Source organism: Nerophis ophidion, linkage group LG08, assembly GCF_033978795.1.
Source record: "Nerophis ophidion isolate RoL-2023_Sa linkage group LG08, RoL_Noph_v1.0, whole genome shotgun sequence".
Taxonomy (NCBI): domain Eukaryota; kingdom Metazoa; phylum Chordata; class Actinopteri; order Syngnathiformes; family Syngnathidae; genus Nerophis; species Nerophis ophidion.
Genome location: NC_084618.1, coordinates 65520417 through 65526794, shown reverse-complemented (window position 1 = coordinate 65526794; position 6378 = coordinate 65520417).

Below are 6378 nucleotides of genomic sequence, written 5' to 3'. Positions count from 1 at the left end.
TCAAAATCATGGAAATTCTGTGTTTCCTGATCAAAATAACGCTGCAGACCAGAAGTGAGGCAGACAAAGGTGGTGCCTCCACGGCTACACACAAAGTGTAGTGAGCGTGTGCGTGAGAGGGGGGCGCGTGCTTGATGCCACGGGGAAAAGGCAGGCCATGAGGACTGGCAAGTGTGAGAAATTGAGGTGTTACAGAGGCACAGCTGCTGTGTAATAACAGCGGTCCAGCTGTAATGTTAATTTGATATTGCCTCAAGGGCCAAATTAAATTACACGGCGGGCCAATTTGGCCAGAGTTTGACACCCATGAACTACAACATATAGAACATGCTATACGTTTACCAAACAATCTGTCACTCCTCATTGATAAATCCCATGAAATCTTCTTCCTGCATATTTCACTACGTCCAGCTTGTAATCTGCTGTACATTATTTCCTTTTCGGTGCCATTTTTGTTCAGCTCTTCTCAGTTTTTATAAGTTACCGCCAACGATGAAATGATCCATATTAATAGCCACGGCAGTAGCATATAGCAGTTGGCATTCCATGACCCACAATGCACTTCTGCCATGACCATCCCTCGACAAATTCTTATTGGTTCACGTGTGTGTGACAATTGCTGACGTGTGTTTGACATTTTCTTCGTCTCTTCCGCGAATTAGATAAATAACATTATTTTATATTTTACGGTAATGTGTTAATAATTTCATACATAGGTTGCTCCGGAGTAAAAGTCGCACCCCAGGCCGAACTATAAAAAAAACTGCGACTTATAGTCCGAAAAATACGGTATCATATCCTCACTGGAAAAAATGCTCCTCTTTAAAAAAAAAAAAAAAAAGAGTAAAAAGAAACAATGAAAGTTATTTTAGCTTGTAATGAGAAAAAAAAATTGTCAAAATTGTCTTGTTATTATTCTTTGACATAAGACATTACATTTAAGCTTTAAAACCTAAATGTGATCTTGAAATGAGCAATTAAAATGTATTGTTAGCTATACTTCCTGGTATTGTGAAGTTGTGTCTTATGACAAACTTGTGATGCTCAAAAAGGTTGTTTTCCCGCCTCAAACGGCCTATTGCCAAATAAACAAATTGCCGTAACAAAAATAAAGGAAAAGGACTGTGTCAAATAGAAGAAAAAAATAGTCAATGAGAAATACAAAACAAAGTGTACAAAGAATAAGTACAAACGTAGAAAATCTGTCACATATTTACACAACACGAGTATTTGTTGTTCAAATTGGGAGACTACAATGCCATATTTCCACTTCACAACATACAACAAAATAAACTAAAAAATAAATCAAACCTTGATTTCCTCAAAATATATTTTCATCATGATTTTCATTTTCTTTTGATACAGAAAAAGTTTTAAATTGTTTTGATCCATTGTCAAGTTTGTTCCACAAAATGGACAACTGATTGAAACTTCCATTGTTGTTGTTCTAAACTGGAATTTTCTTTTAAAGCTCAGTTCCTTTTAGATTATAATTACTTTCTCCGTTTTCAAATCTGTTCTGGAAATTTTTCCATGCTTTTTATACATGATTTTTAGGATATTGTACTCAACAGGTGCATGAAATTTCATTAAGATTTGGGGGCTCCCTGTATGCATTTCCACTAATGACACTTACAGCTCTTTTCTGTTAAAGTAAGATTGGATTTAAATATGTTTTACAGGCACTACCTCATACCTCAACACATTATGTCAGATATGGAACAATCAGTGAATTATACAAAATACACAACTCTTTTTTTATTTAGAAATTCCTTCACCTCCTGTTTTAATATAATTAGTTGTTGATATTTTAACCTTTATGTAGTTTTGGATTTAATTGATATTATTTGGTCAATCATAACACCCCAAAACTTAATCTTTTTTGTTTTTTGAATCTCAACTCCTTCAACATATAACAAGCATCTGCACTTTTCCTACTACTACAAAAAAAAAAAAAGATAACTTAGTTTTATTAGAATTCAAGGATAACCTAATTACATAAATCATCTTTAAATTTAACTGGTTTTCAACCACCTCTGACACATCTTCAAAATGTTGTCCCAAATAAAATACATTAGTGTTGTCTGCAAATAAAATAGACCTAAACGGTTTGGAAACCATAGTGATATCAATGACATACACAAGAAAAACTATAGGCCCAAATACCGATCCCTGTAGGATTTCACCACTAATATTGTGTAATACAGATTTATTTATTGTTAACAATTTTTTTCTGTCCTTCAAGTAACTTCAAAGCCACACAGGTGCCACTCCTCTTATTCCATAGTTGTACAATTTGTACTATAATAATTTATGATCAACTGTATGAAACATCTTTGGAAGAGCTACAAAAACATTTAACTATATATATATATATATATATATATACAAACCCCATTTCCATATGAGTTGGGAAATTGTGTTAGATGTAAATATAAACAGAATACAATGATTTGCAAATAATTTTCAGCCCATATTCAGTTGAATGCACTACAAAGACAAGATATTTGATGTTCAAACTCATAAACTTTATTTTTTTTGCAAATAATAATAAACTTAGAATTTCATGGCTGCAACACGTGCCAAAGTAGTTGGGAAAGGACATGTTCACCACTGTGTTACATCACCTTTTCTTTTAACAACACCCAATAAGCGTTTGGGAACTGCGGAAAGTAATTGTTGAAGCTTTGAAAGTGGAATTCTTTCCCATTCTTGTTTTATGTAGAGCTTCAGTCGTTGAACAATCCGGGATCTCTGCTGTCGTATTTTACGCTTCATAATGCTCCACACATTTTCGGTGGGAGACATGTCTGGACTGCAGGCGGGCCAGGAAAGTACCTATGAAGCCACGCTGTTGTAACACGTGGCTTGGCATTGCCTTGCTGAAATAAGCAGGGGCGTCCATGATAACATTGCTTGGATGACAACATATGTTGCTCCAAAACCTTTATGGATCTTTCAGCATTAATGGTGCCTTCACAGATGTGTAAGTTACCCATGCCTTGGGCACTAATACACCCCCATACCATCACAGATGCTGGCTTTTGAACTTTGCGCCTACAACAATCCGAATGGTTATTTTTTCTCTTTTTTCTGGAGGACACCACGACCTCTGTTTCCAAATATAATTTGAAATGTGGACTCGCCAGACTACAGACACTTTTCCACTTTGCATCAGTCCATCTTAGGTGAGCTCGGGCCCAGCAAAGCCAGCAGCGTTTCAGGGTGTTGTTGGTAAATGGGTTTGGCTTTGCATAGTAGAGTGTTAACTTGCACTTGTACGTAGCGACCAACTGTAGTTACTGACAGTGGTTTTATGAAGTGTTCCTGAGCCCATGTGGTGATATCCTTTACACACTGATGTCTGTTTTTGATGCAGTACCGCCGGAGGGATCAAAAGTCTGTAATACCATCGCTTACGTGCAGTGATTTCTCCAGACTCTCTGAACCTTTTGATGATTTTACTGACCGTAGATGGTAAAATCCCTAAATTCCTTGCATTAGCTCATTGGAAAATGTTGTTCTAAAACTGTTCGACCATTTGCTTACAAATTGGTGACCCTCGCCCCATCCTTGTTTGTGAATTACTTAGTATTTCATGGAAGCTGTTTTTATACCCAATCATGGCACCCGCCTGTTCCCAATTCGCCTGCACACCTGTGGGATGTTCCAAATAAGTGTTTGATGAGAATTTCCCAACTTTATCAGTATTTATTGCCACCTTTCCCAACTTCTTTGTCACGTGTTGCAGGCATCAAATTCTCAAGTTAATGATTATTTGCAAAAAAAAAATGTTTATCAGTTTGAACATCACATATGTTGTCTTTGTAGCATATTCAACTGAATATGGGTTGAAAATGATTCGCAAATCATTGTATTTTGTTTATATTTACATCTAACACAATTTCCCAACTCATATGGAAAGAGGGTTTGTACTTTGTATATATATATATATATATATATATATATATATATATATATATATACATATATATATATATATATATCATCCATCCATCATCTTCCGCTTATCCGAGGTCGGGTCGCGGGGGCAACAGCCTAAGCAGGGAAACCCAGACTTCCCTCTCCCCAGCCACTTCGTCTAGCTCTTCCCGGGGGATCCCGAGGCGTTCCCAGGCCAGCCGGGAGACATAGTCTTCCCAACGTGTCCTGGGTCTTCCCCGTGGCCTCCTACCGGTTGGACGTGCCCTAAACACCTCCCTAGGGAGGCGTTCGGGTGGCATCCTGACCAGATGCCCGAACCACCTCATCTGGCTCCTCTCGATGTGAAGGAGCAGCGGCTTTACTTTGAGTTCCTCCCGGATGGCAGAGCTTCTCACCCTATCTCTAAGGGAGAGCCCCGCCACACGGCGGAGGAAACTCATTTCGGCCGCTTGTACCCGTGATCTTATCCTTTCGGTCATGACCCAAAGCTCATGACCATAGGTGAGGATGGGAACGTAGATCGACCGGTAAATTGAGAGCTTTGCCTTCCGGCTCAGCTCCTTCTTCACCACAACGGACCGGTACAACGTCCGCATTACTGAAGACGCCGCACCGATCCGCCTGTTGATCTCACGATCCACTCTTCCCTCACTCGTGAACAAGACTCCTAGGTACTTGAACTCCTCCACTTGGGGCAGGGTCTCCTCCCCAACCCGGAGATGGCACTCCACCCTTTTCCGGGCGAGAACCATGGACTCGGACTTGGAGGTGCTGATTCTCATTCCGGTCGCTTCACACTCGGCTGCGAACCGATCCAGCGAGAGCTGAAGACCCCGGTCAGATGAAGCCATCAGGACCACATCATCTGCAAAAAGCAGAGACCTAATCCTGCGGTTACCAAACCGGAACCCCTCAACGCCTTGACTGCGCCTAGAAATTCTGTCCATAAAAGTTATGAACAGAATCGGTGACAAAGGACAGCCTTGGCGGAGTCCAACCCTCACTGGAAATGTGTTCGACTTACTGCCGGCAATGCGGACCAAGCTCTGGCACTGATCGTACAGGGAACGGACCGCCACAATAAGACAGTCCGATACCCCATACTCTCTGAGCACTCCCCACAGGACTTCCCGAGGGACACGGTCGAATGCCTTCTCCAAGTCCACAAAGCACATGTAGACTGGTTGGGCAAACTCCCATGCACCCTCAAGAACCCTGCCGAGAGTATAGAGCTGGTCCACAGTTCCACGACCAGGACGAAAACCACACTGTTCCTCCTGAATCCGAGGTTCGACTATCCGACGTAGCCTCCTCTCCAGTACACCTGAATAAACCTTACCGGGAAGGCTGAGGAGTGTGATCCCACGATAGTTGGAACACACCCTCCGGTCCCCCTTTTTGAAGAGAGGAACCACCACCCCGGTCTGCCAATCCAGAGGTACCGCCCCCGATGTCCATATATATATATATATATTACAATTATTGCTGTTGTAGCTGAGTGATTAGAACACATTCAAATGTTTAATATTGCTTAAAATATTATACCTACTTTTATATTGATTTTTGCGTTAACCCGCTTAGATTTTTTTTAAAGCTGTGGAAGCAGTGATATTGGTGTGTAATTTCCCCCTATGTGAAGTGGTATTATTTTGCAATATTCATGTGATCCGGGAATAGTCCTTTCATGAATGATGCATTACAAATGGTTCAATAACTTGATCTATGATGCTCTTAATGAATGACATGTTCATGTATTCATAATCATTAAAAGTCTTATTTGTACATCGCTGCACAATTTGTAATATTTCAATCTTGGCCACTTCATCAAGAAAAATACTATTAATATTATCTATAATAGTTTCTCCAATTTCATTATGACTTGATTTTTGGAAGTTGTTTAGCGAAAATAGGGTCGATTATTAAATGATTAAAAATTATAAAAATAATTTTCTGTATAATTTTTCCATAAATATAATTTTAGCTTGGCATTTTAGGTTGTGATTTTTCTTTCTTTAAAACCCTGTTATGCCCTAGGTACCTTTTTGTATTATCTTTACATTTATTTTTAAATTGTTTGAATGTTATCCACATACTTCTTTAATAACAACAATACAATCAAGTGTCCATCAAGCAGCACAGCTCCTCTTTGCTGAATACACACAGGTTTCCAAAGTCAAAATTTATGAAATATACCAAAATACGTGATGCTCACGCACCAATGTTTTGGAGAACTACCTACAAGAAGGAATAACAGTGTTCCCAAGCCCAAAGGGTGAAGAAAACACTGCACTGTAAGATCTCTTGCAAATTCTTTCAGGATGTATCATTCCATGTTATACCATAGGCCAGTGGTTCTTCAACCTTTTTTCAGTAAAGTACTCCCTGTGAAATTTGTTTTTAATTCAAGTACCCCCTAATCAGAGCAAAGCATTT